We start from the raw sequence: 22,290 nt of genomic DNA, 5'->3' as shown, positions 1-22,290 counted from the left end.
TTTGGATTTTCGGTCAAGCTCGTCTGAGTATTTATCAGCAATAAAATAATGCAAATTCAAATGGAAATGGCATTTCTCTGCTTGCAGTCATGTCATGATTTATTTGCTATTTCATTATTAATTTTTTACATTTCGAAACCCTCGCAAATTATTGAATATTTCTATGAATGCGTAGCCACATCCTAACCACAGAAGGGTACCTAGAAAATAACACAATCATATATAGGGTGATTTTTTAAGAGCTTGATAACTTTTTTTTAAAAAAAAACGCATAAAATTTGCAAAATCTCATCGGTTCTTTATTTGAAACGTTAGATTGGTTCATGACATTTACTTTTTGAAGATAATTTCATTTAAATGTTGACCGCGGCTGCGTCTTAGGTGGTCCATTCGGAAAGTCCAATTTTGGGCAACTTTTTCGAGCATTTCGGCCGGAATAGCCCGAATTTCTTCGGAAATGTTGTCTTCCAAAGCTGGAATAGTTGCTGGCTTATTTCTGTAGACTTTAGACTTGACGTAGCCCCACAAAAAATAGTATAAAGGCGTTAAATCGCATGATCTTGGTGGCCAACTTACGGGTCCATTTCTTGAGATGAATTGTTGTCCGAAGTTTTCCCTCAAAATGGCCATAGAATCGCGAGCTGTGTGGCATGTAGCGCCATCTTGTTGAAACCACATGTCAACCAAGTTCAGTTCTTCCATTTTTGGCAACAAAAAGTTTGTTAGCATCGAACGATAGCGATCGCCATTCACCGTAACGTTGCGTCCAACAGCATCTTTGAAAAAATACGGTCGAATGATTCCACCAGCGTACAAACCACACCAAACAGTGCATTTTTCGGGATGCATGGGCAGTTCTTGAACGGCTTCTGGTTGCTCTTCACCCCAAATGCGGCAATTTGCTTATTTACGTAGCCATTCAACCAGAAATGAGCCTCATCGCTGAACAAAACACGCGCGCGAAACACATTTCGAACCGAACACTGATTTTGGTAATAAAATTCAATGATTTGCAAGCGTTGCTCGTTAGTAAGTCTATTCATGATGAAATGTCAAAGCATACTGAGCATCTTTCTCTTTGACACCATGTCTGAAATCCCACGTGATCTGTCAAATACTAATGCATGAAAATCCTAACCTCAAAAAAATCACCCGTTACATATATGAGCATACTAACATTCCTAACTGACCAAGTGGTAAGAGTATTATGCATAGCTTTGCCTGAGGGACCTTTTGGAGTATGCATAAATGGATATGTCGATATTTAAATGCATATATGTGGCAGAAATAATTTGCTTGCATGTATACGTACATACCCGACTGGGAAAGCAATATTTTTAAATAATTTAGAATAATTTGTTAGAACAGAATATGCTTTAAATATACACATATTGATTTGTGACTTCATATTCTTGACATCCAAGCTTCTCTATCGTGTGTGCTGGACTATATGGCACCCTGTTAAATCAGAAGTCACATGCTAAATATCATTTCTGCAGGGTTTTTTTTCGTTTATGCTATATTTGTGCTGTGATCTCTTGTAATGAAAGATGAAAGCAAAGAAAAAGTTAAGCAGTGAATTCAATAGACATAAAGTGTGTTCAATAAAACTTAATTAAAACAAAAATATTATACTCTGTATTGTAGCAACATGTTGCAAGAGTGTAATGGCTAAACTCCAGCTTTTTCATAGCTAAGTAATTATGCCAGTCTATTTATACCTGTCGTTTGTTCGTTTCGGCACTCTCCAAAGCTTATTGAATCGATAACAGCTAGTGTTTGTTGAACCCTATTGAAGTGGCATAGACTTTTTTCCTTTTTCTCTTTTTCTCGTTTATTTTTTTTTTTGTTTTTTTTTTTTTTTTGTTAATGTTTATAGCAGCTTTATTTAATTTATGCCAGTTGCTCGTTCTTTTCACTCATTTTCGATGTCAAAGATAGCAAGAGTTTTAGGAAACACTGATGAAGTGGTGTATCTTACGTCAGAAATTTTGATAAAATCAGTATTTTTGATTCATGCCAGTTGTTTGTTCGATTCACCACTCTACTTCATACTATAAAAATAATGTAGAACTACAGAAAATGAATGTAAATCGAAAATTAAATTAATATTTTCGCTAAAAAAATCAGTCAGTAATATTTCGCAACACAGTGGAGTCGTACCACGTTCTGGGCGTTTGCTTTCCTACTGGCTATAAGTCAGCCATGAAATGCTATGAATTATCAATAAAACGGATGTACAACATGCAAACTGAAAAATAACAGCGCAGAAAAATACTCGCAAAATAATGTCGGTCGCACAAAAACGTTGCTCCATTAAGTTAACGGAATTTCAGGAATTCCGTAATTGCTGGTTTAAAACTATGGGTCAGCCGAGGAGTTGTGCACAGCGCTACTAAGTACGTAGTGTAGGCGATATGTTGTTGGTTTGAATAGGCGCTGTAACGGATAAACTACCGTTATTTTGCAATGAGTAGATGCATATTGGCACAGAAATATATACTATATACATATGTACATATACATACCATATGTGGTAACTATATTTGCTTGTGTCGCTCTCACTATGAACCAGCATTTATGTTTTAATATGTGAAGGCGGCAAAGTGCCATGTCAAGCACGGCATGTGAAGGCCAACTGACCAATTTAATATGAACTAACGCTACGTTGAACCCACACGTAAATACACACTTATGCATTTTGCGGCACACAAACAAGCGGCAAATGTGTAAATAGTGAAGTGCTTGGCAAAATGAACGCAAGAATGTTTGACATTTGCATAAAAATGGCGCAGCCACGAATGGACACGACGCTGCAAATTTATGCTTTAACATATTACCGTTAGCGGATATGCATATCACTGCATTTACGTGTGTGCGTGTGTGTGTGAGAGTTGTAGTAATGATGCAGATAACGTGCGCCAAATTGGCTAGATTAACTAAATTGAAAGCGAATAGCGAAAATATGCAGTGCGCGCTTCAAATTCATGCAACATACTATATAGACATACATATATATATACACAAATATATATATACACAAATATATATATACAAACATATATAAATGCAATTGCGTTTGCGCATAAGCTATGCGCCATTCAACAACTGTCAGCCACTGAAATGACTAAGTCAATGACTCACTAATGATTTTGAAGGGCTTAAGGGGGCGACTAAAGTATTGTGGGCGTTATATGCCACACCCACTGCGGTGAACTGTGAAAATATACTCGTATAACGGAAGCGCGGAAATTATTATTTGTACAAGAACTGTGCAAAAATGTCGAAAGCGCGGCTCGTGCACACATACACACACACATGCAAGCGCAGGCACATTTATTAAAAATAAAATAAAAAATACGCATTAGAAACGCCGGTGACAACGGCAAATAAACAATGCTGCAAAAATGTAGCGCAACAACTGAATAAGCGTCATTAAATAAATAAATACACACACACACACCCACACCTGCAAGTTTGTGTGCATGTATGCGTGCACTTGCGGTAGCGGAAGGGGACGCGCGCCTATTAAGCTTTGCGTTGCTGCTAAAATTATTCACTGCCGCATGCAAATTGGCAATTAAGAATTCAACCGTTCGTCGTTTCGTTTGGTGCGCTTTTTGTTTGTGTCTGTGGCGGCGTGAATTGCCCTGCGCCCACTGGAAATTAGGTTGTTTTTGCACCGTTGCGCTTAGTTGTATTTATTTTTGGCATTCGCGTGCTATGCGCGCGCTTTAGTTTATCCGCTGCATCTACATTTCTATTTACAAGTCTATTTATTTGCATGCATGTAGTTGTGTGTGCATGTGTGTGTGTCTGCGTGAATATTTGGCATATTTTGATTATTTTGTTTTGTTGTGCCGATGAGTGGTGCGAGTGGTCATAATTTTTGCTCTGGCAATTAAAACGCTACTTTTACAGTTATTTTTATCTCAAGTGCTGGTGAACCATTAATTACAATCCACTGTTATGAACTCCTCTCTATGCTGTGCAGTGCATGTAAAACAGTTGTTTACAATATTTTGCGAGTAATTTTGGGTAAATTATAGGAGTGTCTTTCTGTGTATGTTGAGTGTGGCATTAACGCGCATGGTTGTGACAGAATCGGAAGTTGAAGAATTTTTTACAAATTCACAGTGTTTTTCCTGGGAAAAATGCTAAACTTTAAAGTCAATTTCTGCAAATAAGAAAGAAACAAATTATACATAACGCCTATTTAAGTTACTTGAAAACTCTGGTAACCTCTATATCCACGTTTCGTTCCAAAATATTCTCCACAGTTTGTTGTTGTTGTTATTATTAAATATTTCTATGAAATTATTGAATATTTCTATGAATGCGTAGCCACGTCCTAACCACAGAAGTGTACCTCGAAAATAACACAATCATATATAGTACGTACATATTTGAGCATACCAACATTCCTAACTGACCAAGTGGTAAGAGCATTATGCATGTGCACTATCCACAGTTTTTTGTTGTTATTATTACTGCCTTTGAAATGTAATTTCGTTGCTTTCAATTAAAATTGTCATAGTGTTGACATCCTACGCTATATAATATATGTGGTATAAAGTCACCTGGAAGTTCGAATAACTTTATATTAGGTTTACGGCAGCTAAGGAACCCATTTGTAGCACACAGACGTACTATTGCCAGGACAGTGTTCTCTCTGAATTACAATTATACTATATCTCACACATTATACCGATATTTTAGTTAAAAAGTAAACTGTGAACACCGTGTCCCCATATGGGGTAGTCGAAAAAGTCTTTTCGTATTTTTAATCACACTTCAACTTATTTTTTTATGTTTCTAATGAACTTTAATGAACCAAATTTGTTGACCACTCTTTGCCATTTCTCCACTAGAGACATTATTCTATCAGTGTAAACATTTTCTGGTTTCTCGGCGAAAAACTGCGACATGTAATTTTCACGGGCTTCTCTTAAAGCCAACTTTACTCTATTAAGGGAGTTCTGCATTGACTGAAACAAATGGTAGTCCAATGGTGTAAGGTCAGGTCTATATGGTGAATGCATCAAAACTTCTTACGCGAGCTCTCTCAGTTTTTGCCGAGTCATCAAACATGTGTGTGGTCTAGCGTTGTCCTGATGGAAGACGAAGCCCTTTCTTTTGATCAGTTCTGGCCATTTTTCTTTCGATTGCGTGCTTCAATCTCATCACTTCTTGACAGTAAAATGTAGAATCAATCGTTCGACCAGGCTGGAGCAGCTCATGGTGAAAGATTCCTTTCTAATCCCACCAAATAGTCAGCATAACTATTCGAGGCGTCAATCCTGGCTTTGCGACAATTTGTTGAGCTTCACCACGCTTGGACCATGATTTTTTCGCTCATTATTGTCGTATTTGATTCACTTTTTGTCTCCTGTTAACTTTTGCTTAAAAAATGCTTCGTATTTATTTCGTTTCAGCAAAGAATCGCAGATGCTAATTCGATTAATTAATTCAATTTTTCATAGACAATTCATGTGCTACCCAAACATCGAGCTTCTTTTTGTAGCCAGCCTTTTTTAAATGGTTCAAATCCGTTTGATGATGATTGTTAAGTTTCGCAGCGATGTCATGGCTGCTTATATGACGATCCTCGTCAATCTTTTCCATAATTTCATCGACCTTTTAACGATAGGTCGAACAGAGCGAGGCGCATCTTTCACATCGAAATTTCCAGAACGGAAGCGAGCGAACAAATGTTGTGCTCCACGTACTGATACAGCATCGTCTCCGTAAACTTCACAAATTTCATTAGTGGTTTGTGTGGCATTCTTCTCTTTTTTATACAAAATTAAAAAAAAAAAAACAATTTCTTCATTATTTTCACACAATATTGAACAGCTGTGACTTTTTTTCAACTTCCAGAATTTAATTTTTTTTTGTTAAATGGAGCTTAAGATCTCCCCTTGTCAATACGATATGGTATGACACAATGTGATTGGTAGCACTGGAGATATACTTGTACGACTGCAACCACATCTATTTACAAAATACGAAAATACTTTTTCGACTACCCAATATTCAGCAAAAGCGTGCAGAGAAATGTTGAATCAAGGATAGCTGCTAATGTTTTACAGAAGACCGTATTTCGAAATTAAAAGGCGAGTTTTTCGATTATCGAGGCTAACTTCGAAAAGCGGATAAAATAGTTTTTCACTTAGAAATTAAACTATGGAAAAAACTTCATTTTGTTCCATATCAAAAAAAAAAAAAAGTTGTTGCCGCCAACTGCACTTACAGTAAATACGAGTATATCATCCATAGCGGTATGAAGATTGTTCACGCACGAGTCTTTCCATATGCAGATATTCCTCAAAAATCAATTTCTCTTTCAGACATTTAAGAGTAAAATGTAGATCGAGCATGACCTCCGCCAAATTCGAGTCTTCGACGTACAGTTAATCATAAAACAGCGAACTGCTAATAAAGCAGCTTGCATAAAAATCGCAATCAAAAGATGCTTGCAGAATTTCCCTCATCAAAGAATTGAACTGTATACTAGTATCATTACATGGACAACGTCGAACTATGTTCAACATAAAATACCACAAAGTAATTCGAGAAAATCCAAGCAGCACTAAGAAATCCACAAAAAGCAATCGTAAGTAGTAAGAAGAAAAAGAAGATAGAAAAAAAACACGAATAAAGTATAAAGAAATGAATGAAATTGTTGCCTGCAAGCCAAGGCGGGCGCTGCTAATAGAAAAAGGAAGCAGTAAACGACTTGCGACAAAAGGACGAAGAACATTTCGCTGGAAGTGGAGGCAAAGCGGAGATGATAGGTCGGATTTAGCACGCAGTGGACAAGCTAAAGAGCGACGAAAAGGGGTAAATTTGATGAACATGTCTGATGTATATAAAAAATTGGTTGGCGACCTAAATAACAGCGACGCACATACGAAGGCGGCGCAATAACAAAATGTACGCACAGACACGCAGAATGGGCGCAGACGAACGGAAGGATGGAAACTAGCTTAGCTAAGTACATTTCGTTGTCTGATTGACATTTACTGACTGCAGATTGAACCGAACTGAATTAACTTTATTTTTATTTCACCGCAGCAGTACATTTTATGATCCCTTTCGAAGCATAACAGCAAACAACGAGCATTTAGTCGAGTTAAACAATGGAGCAAAACAAAGAAATGAAACGAGAATAAGCATTATAACAACGACGTTGCGGAAAGGGGATGCGAAATGTTAGATCAAATGTCCGTGGCCACGTTCAAAAGGATAACTGAAGCCAATCGTTATGCAACAACGACGGAAGGAATCAAGCCGAGCGACAGAGTGGCGGGGAAATGCTGATGTGTTGGATAAAATTGAGCTTGATAAACAGACATGCATGCATACATAAACATATATACTTATACAAGTACATTGATGTGGGAGCGGTCAATATGTAGCGGATAAGTAGCGTCGATATTGTACAACCTTTTTTCCGCTTCGTTGGATTCATCCCGTGGAAAAGCAGAATAATGTAACTGATGGGTAGTGAAATTTGCCAGATGAAAGGGAGTTGTATGTGAGAGGCTGCAGCTATAATCAAATTTCAAAGCGCCGTCATACCGGTTGACTTGCCACGAAGACTGTGGCATTGGCAGCATACAACACAATACATACAAACGCCAGTTCCAATGCATTGCCCACACTTCGGTTTATGAGCAACAAGTTATGGATGCATTGAACAAAAATTAAAAATCACAAATAAACAAGGCAACAAGAAAGTAACGACACCGAGCAGCCTTGTGGACAGCAGGGCGCCTCAATGAAATCAATACTTTTTAAAGGGCACTCACTCAAGCGGCAAAGTGTATATGAAGCGTCGAAGCGGCAGCAGTCAAGGAGAAAGTGGCTAACAGTTAAAAGAGAAGTGAAAAATATACAGGCTGTTACAAAAGTGGCACACAAACGACTTGCACGGCAGCTGCAGCAGCAAACTGTTGCCGGATATTGTTGGCCAATTGCCTGCCGCGTGCCTGCTTGCTTGCCTGTCAAGGCACCGTTTGTCAACCTTTTAACGCTGCTTGGCAACTTTAGCCTTTGTTTCGTTTACATAAACTTCTTCTTCAATTTTATTTAATTTTTCCACCGTTTTCGTACTCATATATTCCACCTGCTGCACACTTCTTCTGCATCGATTCGTTGGGCACACGCCTGTGACACATCATGCGAGGAAAACATCAATCCCTTTGCCACACATTTTCTGGTTTTTCTGTTTGCTCTCTGTCGGATGAACACATTTTCACCTGCAAGTGAAAGTCAAGCAAATCCCAGTGAAATGAAATCCTACGCATGACTTGAGCTTTCCACTTGTGTACACGTACACAGCAAGGCTTCGTACGTTTTTGCATATTTGTGTCCTTCGCCATAGCTATTAACAAATCGTATTGTTGGTAGGTATATTGTTTACGCTTGTGTGTACATACTACTCTTACCCGTTCGATTTTTTCTAATACATTGCCTCTGACAAATCCACCTGGAGCTTTTACGGAGCTTTGACAGTGATTGTCGACATGATCTACTCCTAACGCACTGCTCTTGAGCCCTCTCATAATGTGAGTAGCTACTCACTAGACAATCTGACACTTAAATTGTGTCTGTTGAAGTTTTTAGAGGCTTTTATTGGGCCAATCAGATTATATGAAGTGTGAAGGGTGAAGTTTTTTCTTGTTCAGAAATACTAAATTGTGTTTGGTAAATGCATTCTATAACAATAGTTATACTTAAGGTTTTAGATATTCGCTGAGATATTTGTAAGAGCTTATTTAAGTCGTACTCTTTAACAGCACCTTGTAATCCTGAAAATCTTCTTAAAAATGCTTTACAAGCAAAAATTCTAACTTTTTTAAAAAATCTGAAAGGTTGAATTCACTTGAAATCCTTTATAACGTGTAAAACTTTATCCATATTTTTACCTTTATCTTTATCTTTATCTTTATCTTTATCTTTATCTTTATCTTTATCTTTATCTTTATCTTTATCTTTATCTTTATCTTTATCTTTATCTTTATCTTTATCTTTATCTTTATCTTTATCTTTATCTTTATCTTTATCTTTATCTTTAACTTTATCTTTATCTTTATCTTTATCTTTATCTTTCTCTTTCTCTTTCTCTTTCTCTTTCTCTTTCTCTTTCTCTTTATCTTTATCTTTATCTTTATCTTTATCTTTATCTTCATCTTTATCTTTATCTTTATCTTTATCTTTATCTTTATCTTTATCTTTATCTTTATCTTTATCTTTATCTTTACTTTTATCTTTATCGCTTCTTTATCTTTAAGTTTTTCTTTTGAATTTTCTTGGGTAGCCGATACTTTTCCCATATGCCCCGAAAAGTATTCAAAAATTGCAAAACAAAATGGTCCACCTTAATTTATAGGCCGTCGGGCACGCCATTTACTTTTCACAAAGGTCTTAATTCCCTTTTGAACGGTTAATAATTAACTCCACTAAATTAGTTCTGCAACAGTCCTGACTATCAGCAGAAGCTCTCTATACACATGCCGACTTGCTACTTTAAACATTTCATGCCGCAGCGAAAATATTAACTGTGCATATTATTTTCAGCTCAATTTTCGCACAAAGTTGTGGTTGCAATTTAATTAATTTCAATTACCGTTGCAATTGCGCTTTTTGCTCTCATTTTTTACTTTTGCATAATTACACCACTTTCACGCTGATGAACAGCGGCTGGCATTATGAAGCACACAACCGACTGGCCAACCAGTAAACCGGTAAAGTAGAAAAGGCAAAAACAATGATGCTACCAACTACATATTACAACAATAGCAACTAACCGAATGTTACAAAGTCATTAACATGGTAATTATTTGCATTAGCAGACATGCAAAACGGCAGGTAAATACAGTTAAATACATGGCTCATACACGCTGGCGCTCATCTCGCTTGTTATGTGTGGGTGTGTGTTGAGGAAGGGAAGGGGAAAGCGCAAATGAAAAGAATGCGTTGAAATGGTAAATTAATTGTACTTCATTTGTGGGCAGCATGTCCTGATACAGCGAGTATTTAGCGCGCTTTAAGCGCATGCAAGCGTCGAGATCACGAAATAAGAAAAGCCACATTAAACAACATGACCATTACATGCTTATACACACACACACAATTACTAATACATTTGCATTGCATGTGTTCGATGACTGCGTTATACACGGAAAGCGCTTACAAAGCTATACGGAATACGGAATTAAGTAGAAATGTCATTGGGAATGCGCCATCCATACTTATTAAGCTCTTAATGAAACGTAAAGTGGTGTTGTTGTTTGGAGGTGTTATGTATTTAGTGTACATGACGCGTACTAGTTTTGACTTTTAATGAGTCTACTTATATGGAAACGACTAAGCACCTAATATATAGCGCCTATTAGTGAGTTGATGTTAGCTGAAGTGCCATTAATCGGATACACACATACATATATGTAAAGATAGAATTTAGTACTTTATATATAACGGCATATGCATTTCTTAGTATTTACTTATGAAACGTTGGCTTATGTAGTATGGAAAATTCAATCGAAATTTATTTTGATTTCGCGTAGGAAAAGTGTTCCCAGTTTCTACCTTTATGTAATCTAATATGCTGGTCTGTTCAGCACTCCAAGTCTAAGTTATTAATTCTTTTGAAATTAATGACAAGTCAACAAAGTTGTTTTCGAAACGCTAAAATTTTAAAGCTAATTTTTAATAAGCCACAAAGATTAGCATTAGTCTTGTCCATATATTTATTTACTTGGCCGGCAGCTGATTTGGATTCTCCTTCAAATTAGTACTCTCTTTTGAGCTCTATAGCAACTGCAGGTGCTATAGAGCTACATAATTTAATATATGTATTATGGTAGCTATCACAGTTGAAGGGGTTTCTTAGCTTCGGAAAGCCTGGTTATGGTTCTTCTGCTCGAATTTTTGTTAAGAAAAATCATAATAAATTCTTAACAAAGGGACCTGCAAGACTGGCGTATAAGGGTTTTTGTATTCAACCGTGCATTATCAATTAAGTCATCTAGATCTCTAACATTAATTGGCTTCAAGAGAAGCCTGTGAAAAAAGGGCAAAAAGTGGTCGACCAAAATGGCATATATTTGGTTCAATAAAGTTATTGTAAATATAAATAAAAATAAGTTGAAATTTTATTAGTAATACGAAAAGACGTTTTCGACTACACAATATCCTTACTAATTTTGGTGTGAGCGCAGCGTAATAGCCGAGAAATTGAGAACTGTAATATTTCTCAGCATGGAATTTAGTAAAAACAGTTATTTATCATAAGCCGTTATAAGTTGAAAGACAGATTTGAGCTTGTGGAAAACCTCGTTTCTATGAAAGCACTTAAAAGGGAGCTGCAAAAACCAAATTTTATTTATAATTTATCACTTTTGCAGATCTTTATTTCTTTTAGTATTAAATCAAGAGAGTTTTCTTTAAAAAATAATTAAAATAATTAAAAATTTTATACCCAATGCAAATTAAGTCAATATTTCTATATTTGAGCCGCTTTCACATTTTAAATACCTTCCATTGTAATAGATTTGCCAGCATAAATCCCGAACTAAACATTTCTTCTAACATTTCCACTAAAAACTGAAAAAAACTAACAGTAATTCTAGCACTCAGCAACAAAGAGGCAATTAAAAACTTCAACTCATTTTCTAGCACAACTTAAGAGTCAGCTGTCAAGAGACTAATTCCTCTCTCACGACCTCTCACAAACGTCGTAACGTTGGCAAGTATTTGTAGCGAAAAGTAAACATCCGGTAATTAAATGCGAATAGCGGAAACTGAAACTCGGCACGTCGCCGGTATTCGCTATAAAGTGTGCTGTAATTAAGCTGAAAGCTAAAGTCAAGCAATTCCAGAGAATTATACATCATACTCATGTAACATGTACGCCTGTACGCCTGTGCGCCTGTGCGCCTGTACAATTGCGGTCATATGAAAATTGCTTACATTAGGAGGAGTGCGTTCTCAGGCAAGTAACAAGTTGTTTCGACAGTCAAAAATAGCGATCGAGTAAGTTTTTAAATAAAATATTTAAAATTTAAAGTGTTTTTCAAATAAATGTTTTATAAATCAGTTTATTAACTGTTTTTATGAATTAATTCATTTGGTATATGATTCTTCATAATAAAAGCTCCACACTAATGTGTTCATTCACAGGCAATGAAGTTACTTGTCAGTTTATGAATAAAAAAATAAATACGAAAATATTTATAAAAGTCCAAAATAGTCATGAATTATGAGCACAACCAAGCAAAAGGCATAACAAATGCGACAACTTAATTTCGTGCTAACTACAATGTTGCAATCAAAGGACATAAGCGTATAAAAATGTAGCAAAACAACTTTAGCACATGACAATTTTTTGCGCTTTGCCCCATCGACGCGTAGAAAGAGCGAAAAATTAGACAAGTTGAAAAAACTCAAACTAATAATGTATGAAACGTGATGCATTTAGTTGTTTGCCACAAAATTTCGCACACACACAACCGCATTTGCGCTACTACATGCGCCAACACAGACGTTTTTTACTGTGTGTGTTTGTGTATAGCTGTGTGTGTGTGCATTTGAACCGCAACGGCCTACAATACCACGAAGATCACGTACTTTTGACATAAAGTCAACGGATTTGATATGGGCCGATATGGCATTGGGGTTGAGCAGTCACTCGGGCGATAACGACCTTAACCTTTTCTGTGTGTGTGCGCGCGCACGAACGCCTGCATTGATACGTCACGTTGGCTTGTCATTGCAGAAATATATATGTATACAGGCACTATGATCATATATATATTGATATATAAGCAGCTCGTTTCGATGTCTACTAAACTACATTATAAGTACTTTGCTTGAACCTATTCACAAACATATTTACGGGTGAGCTGTGCGGTTGGGCTTGCCACACAGTTGACTTAATAATTTAGCCTCACTTCGGCCACCTAACTAATACACTTTGCTCATTTTCATCTACATTATCGTCAGCGGCATCATTGTTTGTTGATGCTTTTGCGCAGCAACGCTTTTCGTTTGTTGTTGTTATTGCTGTTGTAGTTGGTTGCCATTGTGTTTTGTTGTTATTGGCTGACTTTCGCCGATTTCACGCTTATTTTTATGTGCATGCCGTGCCACCCACTTTGCGGTGTGCGATGTGCGAAGCGCTGCCTTGCTGTCACCGGCGATGTCAGTTCGCAATTTGTTCGCCCCGTTTTTTGCTCATCTTCGTTATTGCTTTTTGTTTTTCCATTAGATTTTTACACTTCAGTTGTCTTTCCATTTAAGATAAACATCATGTGCAGCTATTAGATTGTTTTCGATTGACGTGACATGATAATGAATGAGCGTAGGGGCCAGTGCAAGCGTCGTGCTGTAAGCGCCGCTTTGAAAACCGCCATCTTGCCTTTCTTTCCGTTTCCTATCGCTTTCATGTCGGCCACACCGCCGTCGCGTTCATGTGCCTTTTGTTTGCGCTTTTGTTGACTTTTGATTCATTTCCATTGTTTACCTTTCAAATTGCACATTTATGTGGCCTACATGGCGTATGAGTGATATCATATCGGCCCACTTAATAACAACAATCATGGCACACAAAGGAGCGAGAAATCTGATTAACAAAATTAAAAACAGCAATTTATTCGGCACTACCCAGCGTGCACACGCACTTCTTATTTTATATTTTTGTTATTATTTTCTTCTGTTCTTGCTAATTTCAGCGCCAGCATTATTACGTAAGTGCATGTGTAAGCGTGATTTATTTGTATTGTGTATTGGCCTTTGCTGCTGCTCCATCATAAGTACAAAAACTGTAATTAACGCGCTTGCCTAATTGAAATACACACGCAACGGCCTTGCAGAAGGCATTCGTATGTGTATGTGTGTGTGTATGTGAAAATGAATTGTAAGCGTGGCTAAAAAGAAATCAAGTTAACTCAAGCAGCATTTAGTGCTCTTGAATTTCATTTCTTAATGTAATTTTTTAGGCTTACGCTTTTATTTTCGCGTTATGTTTTGTGTAATTAGGTTTACGGTATAATTAACTTGCTAATGTAATTGAAAACGTTTGCTGCGTGTTGTTTGTTTTCAGTGTATTTTGAGTGCCTCTTTGAGGCCTCAATTAAAGGTCAGCTCAACTTGAAGTGTTTTTAATTCATATACATAGTATATCTCCTGGTCGCACAGAAAAATTCATTAAATAAAAGCTAATGAATCATTTATATGAGGGTGGAATTGTAGGGAATCCAATATGTGTGTGTGGAAGTAATTCAAGGAAACTTAGTAAAAATACATTTTTAAAATCAGCATTGCTCCAGATGAACCATAACTGGATATATGGGAAGAAATCTTCGTTGAATGTATAGGTAACCGCAAAAACTGAGACCTATTTTGAAGCAAAGGACTACAAAAATTGTATCGAAAAGTTGACGGGTTGCTATAATCAGTGTGTCGCCCTTGAAGAGTGAATAATATTGGGGATGTATAATAATAATAATACTCTCCTCCCGCCCAACCGACGCGAGGGGCGCAATACGCGAACGAGCGGAATTAGTCGAGTCATAAAAGGCAAGAGAGTTTTAAGCGTTGCGATCTTAAGCTGCTCAGCTACAGAAAGAATAATTTCAACAGCCAAAATAAAGAAAAGTGGATAAAATAATTTTTTTAATGGTAACGAGTGAGTCTGTTAGATCAAATGTGCTGGAAGGAGAATTGAAATCATGACATATACGGCGAAATGGTTCGTTTAACTCAAAATTTGTTCTAGAAAATTTTAAAAGTAAGGGTCTAAACTGCCTGGTAGAGCGAGCGAGAACGTTAAAATTAATATCAGATAAGAGAGATGGGCTACAGACTGACCCATTCATGAGTTTTACAAGAAATATTATACCAAGCATCTCCCTACGACTAGCGAGTGTCGGGAGATTTATAAGTTTTAAACGGTTAGTGTAAGGGGAAAGATTTAAACTGGAATCTCAATGCAAATGAATTAAAGTAAAAATTGTTTTTCAACGGACTCTAACTTATTCGAATGGACTTGGTAACTACTGTTTTAAACCACAGATGCATACTCTAATATAGGCCTCACCAGAGACGTAAAAAGAATTTTTGTGGTAAGCGGATCTCTAAATTCTTTAGACCAATGGAGGTATGTCGAATAAAAAAACAAATTTCACCAAACAAATGTGTTTTTTGTATAATTTACTGTGATACTTTTCAATTGAAAAGCCTGGAACATTTCAAATAAACACCAAATGGATCTTCCTCTGTTAGTCACAATAAAATTTTACCTCTCGTCTGCATTTTAATTTATACTGCATTGAATCAATCAAAGATTTCGATTTAAATATTGGCCACAAGCTTGTCAAAGGTCAAGAAACTGAAAGTTTTCTTTAAAATGTATGCTGATTGCGCGACTATAGTACAAATAAGGTTTTTTAGAAATGCTTTCTTAGCTTCAGAAAAGTCTTCTGGAAAAAAATTTAAACATTAACGAGTCCGTATTTGGCTCATTGAGCCCATTTGAGCCATTCTAGAAGTTATAAAATATACCGTCGCTAAAACGTTTTTAGGAGAGTTCAAGTGCTTGTTTGGCCAAAATATTTATTTATTTATTTTATTTATAATAATTCATATAACAAAAAGAGTTTTATTATATAAATACATAAACGCAGCACTGGCTACGAGGCCTTCAGCCGGCCAAAATAGTCTGCAAAGTTCATAGAATATTGGCTTTATTTAGTGATCTAGTAACCTCATAAGGCATTTAAAAAACTCTCACCATGTCCTTAGCATTAAAGAAAGCTCTGACGCCCTTAACAGGTCTTGACTCAACATATTTGAGCTAACCTAATCTAACGAATAGGACTTTTATGAAAAAAAAAATGTTGAAAGTTGCCACAAAAACACTTCTTTGACTAATTTACTTCTTTTATTATCTTTTGCGCAGCTTCGTCTAGCTCATTTGCAACAATAAAATTTAATCCCAATATTTCTTAAATTTGTTTCCCTTATTTAAAGTTAATGCCTTATATCTCATGAAGGATTAAAATAATGACCAGTATCCCTCCAAGAAATTTTAAATCTCTAAAAGAAACTCTTCTTATAAGAAATTGTTATAGTACTCGGAGCCATGTTTGTTTGTATTGGAAAATAAGAAAAAAGGTTAACTTCGGTTGCAGCTGTAATACGTATACAAAGATTCTTTAAAAGAACTTTCATCGGGCGGCTTTTTTGGCAGCTCTAGTGATCCGAGACTATACCTTTGATAATTCGTGCCACATTTCTTGCGAATATCTTGTCTTATGAAAAAGTTTTCCATACAAGCACTTTATATGTATGCTGCTTCTTGGGGAGAAAAGGAGTGTGAAAATTTTCAAAATCAGCGGAATCAGTGTATATACAGACAGAGAGCCGGACCTGGCTAAATCGACTTAGCTCGTCATGCTGACCATATACATAGAAATATATTTTACAGAGTCTTCCATGGGGTTTTCCTTCTGGAAGCTACAAAGTTTGTGCCAAACTTAATAATAAACTGTTCTGGGTATAAATATATAATAAGACTTGCTTCAGTCAGATATTAGCAGTCAAAATATATAATTAAAAATTTTTCTAGGAATTTTAAAAAAATTATAATTATTTTATATTTCCTTTCTGTATTCAAATTTACTCTTGTTTTTTTTCCAAATCTTTTCAGGTACATACCACTACATGAGTTCAATGCTAAATTATGCAAACATATCTGTGTAAGTACCACGCTTATTATGTACATATGTAAACTGAGCATGTCTGTCTGACAGTTTAATGTCAGAAGCCAACAGCTGCAAGGCTTCAATGTTGCGTGCGAAGAGAGAATGAAATCAATACCAACTTTTCCAAAAGTAGTTAAATCAGATTGCATATCAAATACACAAATACACTAATTACGAAACAAACAGCAACACAACAACACGCTCGTGCAACAAAAACGAAAAACATGATATCGAAATAAAAGAGTATAGACATGCATGCAAGGAGCAAAAGAAGTGCTATATAATCATACACTGGCTTTACAGTGGCATGTGGCAACTACAATCAACACACACCACACGTATTGAATGTGAAGAAATGAGGGTGCAAACTGCTAATTAACGAAATGGCATGTTACAGGCAGAAGCATAAAAGTGGCCAATGAAAGAAGTGTTGTGAAAGGATAGCAGAAATGAAAGGAGAGGCGGTAAAAGTAGTTACAAACCTCTACACTTGAATTTTTGTATATGCTTTTAATGCGACTAGCAGCAGCAATAAGCCGAGATACAAATTTTCGAAACATAAAAACTTAAATTCTTGCCAGTGCTAGAGTTATACGTAGCAACTAAATCGAGTTAACGAAGCAGCGGCTAAGCCATTCAAGCAGCCAATCAATGCAAAGATCCATAGTTTGGCCATACGAGCCAACTACTACCAATTCCGAGTCATAACTACATGCAACAATGAAACATATACGTGTTCGTGTTGCTGATACTATGGCCGATAGCATACAAGCGGCAAATTATCATTGTGGTTATAGTTCTTCTAAATATAGCCTCTGTGTTGGTTTCTTTGTATTGGAGAAAGTTCTAGCGTTTTCGGTTTGAAACATATACATTGATTGCTTCGGTTTTTTGGCTGCTGGTTGCAGCAAGTTTGTTGTTGTTTACGATTACTCGTAACAACACACGTGTGCGCAATAGAAGAGTACAATAGCAGAAGTAGTTCTAGCTACAATAATGGCGAACAAAAGCGTAGTGAAAGAAGGAACAGGGGGTTTGACGAGAGGTTTATCACTAAAATTTTCTTTATTTTCATTTTATTTCGTTTTATTTTATTTTTAATTTATTTTATGAGAAATTTACAGAATTTAATTGTTGCTTATAGAACGAGGAATCAATTGTCTACCAATCCGAAAGTAGAACCTGTTCATAACAATTATTCTGCTCTTGATCTTCAAGCATAGCTTGTGGGTGATATTTATGCTACTTCCGAGGTAGACAAATCCACTTTTTGAAAATTATAAGTGCCATCAGCAACGTATTCCCCAAGTCACAAGACATATTTGTGTGTGGTATCACTTACTGTTCATCAACCCATGCTGACAAGCGTTAGCACAAATTTCGCCTACGCCAGTGCTTCAAGAAACACAAACTCGTACTTATCTATATACTTTAGTTTGTGGCATTAACTGCGTTGCCTTCTTTCACATTACACGAAAGCCAATGAATTTTTATATCCCACAAAGCAGCGTTGAGCTGTGTTGAGTTGAGTTCAGGTCTCGAAAGTACGTAACGAGCACGTAAAACCTCAGTAATGCGGATGATGATTATAAGCCGGCCAAAGTGTAGGAAGCACCAAGGTAATAATAGTAAGGTAATACGTAGTAGTTATATGGACGCCAGCAGCAATGTGGCACGAATGTGCTCTCACATATACTTATAAACGTATCTCCAGCCAAGTGTAGTGAAATTAGCGTGCAGCTACTTCAAGTATTGGTACAATGGGATAAGCGGAATACTGCAAGCAAATCGCATCACTTGCACTTGATACTTTGCCACCAATAGCACAAGTGCATGGCGGCAACAACAACATCGGCAACGACTTAGTCAAAGCTAAGACTCGCCGAAGCCAAGTAGAGCTCATAAGGTTTCGAAGTAATGCTGCTGACAGGCGACCACTATCCTTTCGCTGCCCCTGCTCTGCAGTTGTGTTGAGTGCGGTCAATAACTAACTTTGCCGCGCCCACAATACAGACCACATCCACTGGACTCTCATGGCCCGCAGCGTCTTAACGAGCACTACTATCTTAATAGCAGTTGTTATGGCTTGCCAACGTTGCGAAATGGCAGCGCGACACGTGGAACATTTAATAAGATTCTGCCGCATTTAGTGGCATCCTTTGTCGTGTTCGCTGTCGCAGCGGTCATCCATTCAAGTGGTGATAATTTAATGACACCACGTGCTTTTGTCACGCGTGATCTGCACACTACCTCTCGCTCTCCCCACTTTATTACCTTTCGCTCTCCTATCTCTTCTTCCTTCCATTTAGCTGTATTGATTGCTTTGCTCTACCTTTCCCCTCTGCTAAAGACACTTTGACCATGCTCTATTATCATATAATTGCTTATAATTTTTACTGTTCGCTTACACACGTACACAAATACACACACACTTCCATATACGCTCTAATAGCGCTAAATAAATTTCAGCAACCACCCACATACACAAACACACATTTATTGACTTGCTTGTTTTCGCCATTCGGAATCTTATTACTTTTGCATTGTGCGACTTCGTAGTTTTTGTTGTCGCAAAGTAGTAACAACAACAACAGCGCATTCATTTTGCCATCCGTTTAATGTGTTAATGCGTAAAGGATATTAAAGTTCTTGGTTGTCCTTGGGACTTATGCTGCCGCACGTGGACTCACCAAATGAGTTGACATTAAAATTATATATTTATATCTGCTTATAATGGCAGCACTCATGGGCGTTAGCTGCGCACGGATATTACGTTTTGTGACACAATTTTATTATGTTTGTTCGAGTTAGAGTTTTAGAGCGCCTACTAGTTTTAGCACTTCCCTTAATGCCCAAACTTAAATAATCACGAAGCTTTCTTTGGTAAATATGCGGTATTTTATGTGCTTGAGTAAGTAGAACTGATTACTAGAGTTAAAAGGAACTAAAATATACGGCAGAAGTCTAATTTTTTCCTACTTCATATCAAGTCTTCCTATTAGTAGCTTTACAACTCTTTAATTAAGTAAGAGATTTAAAGATATGCGCGAAGGCTCAAAATAATTGGTCACTAAATGCAATTTGATGAGAACGCAGGTCTCTACACATTTTCTAATTTGAGTAAGAGTTTATAAGTGTGCCAAGGAGGCTGAAGAATACGGCAATTTTTGTAAGATGAAGTCACCAAAACTGAATGAACTTGTTTTGTGATTAGATCATAAAAGACGCGTTTACAACGTTCACAGCTTTTAGATAGTAGAACCATAAGTTACAGCATTTTAACTGACGAAAAAGTACACGAAAATTGCCCGTTTTCGGTGAACAGCAAAGGCACACACCGAAAATAGTTAGCTTTGACACACACCTAGAAATTATTTCAAGAAAAAATCTAAAGGATTTAGATCCAATAGTTACGTCGTTAAGTATGGACTAAATAGCTGCTTTAATATAGATATATCATTTGGTAATTACAATATATGCTGATAATAAGGAACTCGGCGGTGTCAGCACTATGCGTTAAGTGTATGATGTCCAGAAGAGGCTATTATAAATTAATATACAAAAAATTCAAAAAATACCATAAAATTAAGTTAGCACTATGAAGATTTCAAAGGAATGTACTGAACATATCATAAATATTTGGGTATACGAAAACTCTGTGAAAATTAAGTGCCTCGTCATCTATACTATATTATGTTATATTATAAGATTGATAAAAGAACTTGGCATTACCTGTAGTACATATACGCAAATAATTTATGTTTGTACAAAAAAAGGAATTTGAGAGAGCGTCTTATCTTAAAGGTGACCTATGTTTTCATGTTCTTCCACAGAAAAAATAATTTGGTACATTTAAGTCTCATCAAATCCACGCAGTTCTTTGTGATTTTTTTTTAATTCCAGCAATTGACTTGAAGTGTGAAATTTGCTGCAAGAAGTGCCCGAAGGGGTCAATTATTTGTAACGTCGGAATACTCTTAGATAAAGAGTATAGATCGAAGAGTTATTAAAAATATGTTTCTGCGTCGCATTAGTCTAATCATGGCGCGAACATATTTATTTAAGGAGTCTTCATTGAAAATTTGAGCCTATCTTAACCTACGTATGTAATTATTTAAAGGACTCGCCTTTCTTGCAGTAAAGCCATTAAAAGATTACACTACTCAACAAATCTGAAGGACAAATTTGCGACTGATGTGCTAAGAGTTTATGGGCTATTAAAGTTGACCTGATTTTATACAAGTAAGGGAGGGTTAATTTCGGATGCAAAAGAACATTTTATACTCTCAACTTCCAATAAACAAAATCAGCGAAATACATTAAAGTGCAAAGCGTTAAGCAGAGGATCGGAATCTGGATTTGTGCACTGGAGAGAAATAGTCAGATATAAATTAAAATTGTGTTATATGAGAAGTAGGTGTCGTTGCAGTTCGATTGTCGCACTATTCGCATAGAAATGTGCGAAGAATGTCACATACCAAATTTTATGGAAATGAGAAAGGCGGCTCCCCCGGTATATGATTTCACCTAAACTTCCTGTTGACCCTATTTATGCCATCGCGGGTGTGAAATTTTCTGTCTCTGTCATATTTAGTTTCCTTTTCGTTAGAAGGGTTTTTTACGTGGCGGGTCCCAAATCCTGTGCATAACCCTGGGAAGGGAATGTTTAACCTTCTCACCTAAAGTGAGCTCACCTTTAAATGGATACTTTTTGGCTACACAAGCTCTATAAGTCACTCATTATTCCCGTCCTGCTATATGGTACAGAAACATGGACGAAGAAAGGTTCCGCGGAAGATTTATGGCCCTTTGGGTATTGGCTACGGCGAATATCACATTTGATGGAAAGGTGAGCTGTACGAGTTATACGACGACCTTGACATAGTTCAGCGAATTAAGAGATAACGGCTACGCTGGCTATGTCATGTCGTCCGAATGGATGAAAACGCTCCAGCTTTGAGAGTATTCGACGCAGTACCTGCCAGGAGATGCAGAGGAAGAGGAAGACATCCACTGCGTAGGAGAAATCACATGGAGAAGGACCTGGCTGCACTTGGTATCTAGAATTATTTTTAAAAGAAGAAAGGATTAGGGCGCTGTTGTTAACTAGGCCATAATCGCGTAAGCGGTGGCTACGTCAGTAAAGAAGAAGAAGTAATTTTAGTTATCGATTTGTCACACTTTCAAAAATTTTTAACAGTACCATTTTATGGGGAGTACCAGTACCTGTGTAACCTACAGTTATCTTCCGATTTCATCAACTTTTGTAATGTGGGTAGTGGTTCTCAAGAAAATTGTCCTGTAGCTTAGGAGATATTTACATTGACCCCCCTGTTCACGGGTTGTAGCGTACGTGTTGGGCTCATTACTCTTGTTATCCATAACAAACACCGTGCTAGGTTAAGAAATATTCGTTCGAAATCTCCCTTTTACTGAACACATGTTGTTACACTCGTTTATAGACAAGCATAAAAATTGGAGCACGATAGCTTTATGTTGCAACAAGCAACGCTTTTGG

At 36.8% G+C, this 22,290-nt stretch overlaps 1 protein-coding gene across 3 annotated transcripts in view; it reads left to right on the top strand.

Annotated features, from left to right (window-relative positions):
• The window catches only part of LOC105230214 (zwei Ig domain protein zig-8), a 183,939-nt gene that overhangs the window by 29,161 nt on the left and 132,488 nt on the right, over positions 1-22,290 (top strand). The window contains exon 2 of one of the 3 annotated variants that reach the window (XM_049449036.1): positions 16,718-16,766. The exons of the other annotated variants lie outside the window; for them this stretch is intronic. The gene's annotated coding sequence lies outside the window, so the exon portion shown is untranslated. The remainder of the gene's footprint in view (positions 1-16,717; positions 16,767-22,290) is intronic. 3 annotated transcript variants of the gene reach the window in all.

Source organism: Bactrocera dorsalis, chromosome 2 (assembly GCF_023373825.1).
Source record: "Bactrocera dorsalis isolate Fly_Bdor chromosome 2, ASM2337382v1, whole genome shotgun sequence".
Taxonomy (NCBI): Eukaryota; Metazoa; Arthropoda; class Insecta; order Diptera; family Tephritidae; genus Bactrocera; species Bactrocera dorsalis.
Note: the sequence above shows the minus strand (reverse complement) of the source record. Positions and strands in the feature narration are given on the sequence as shown.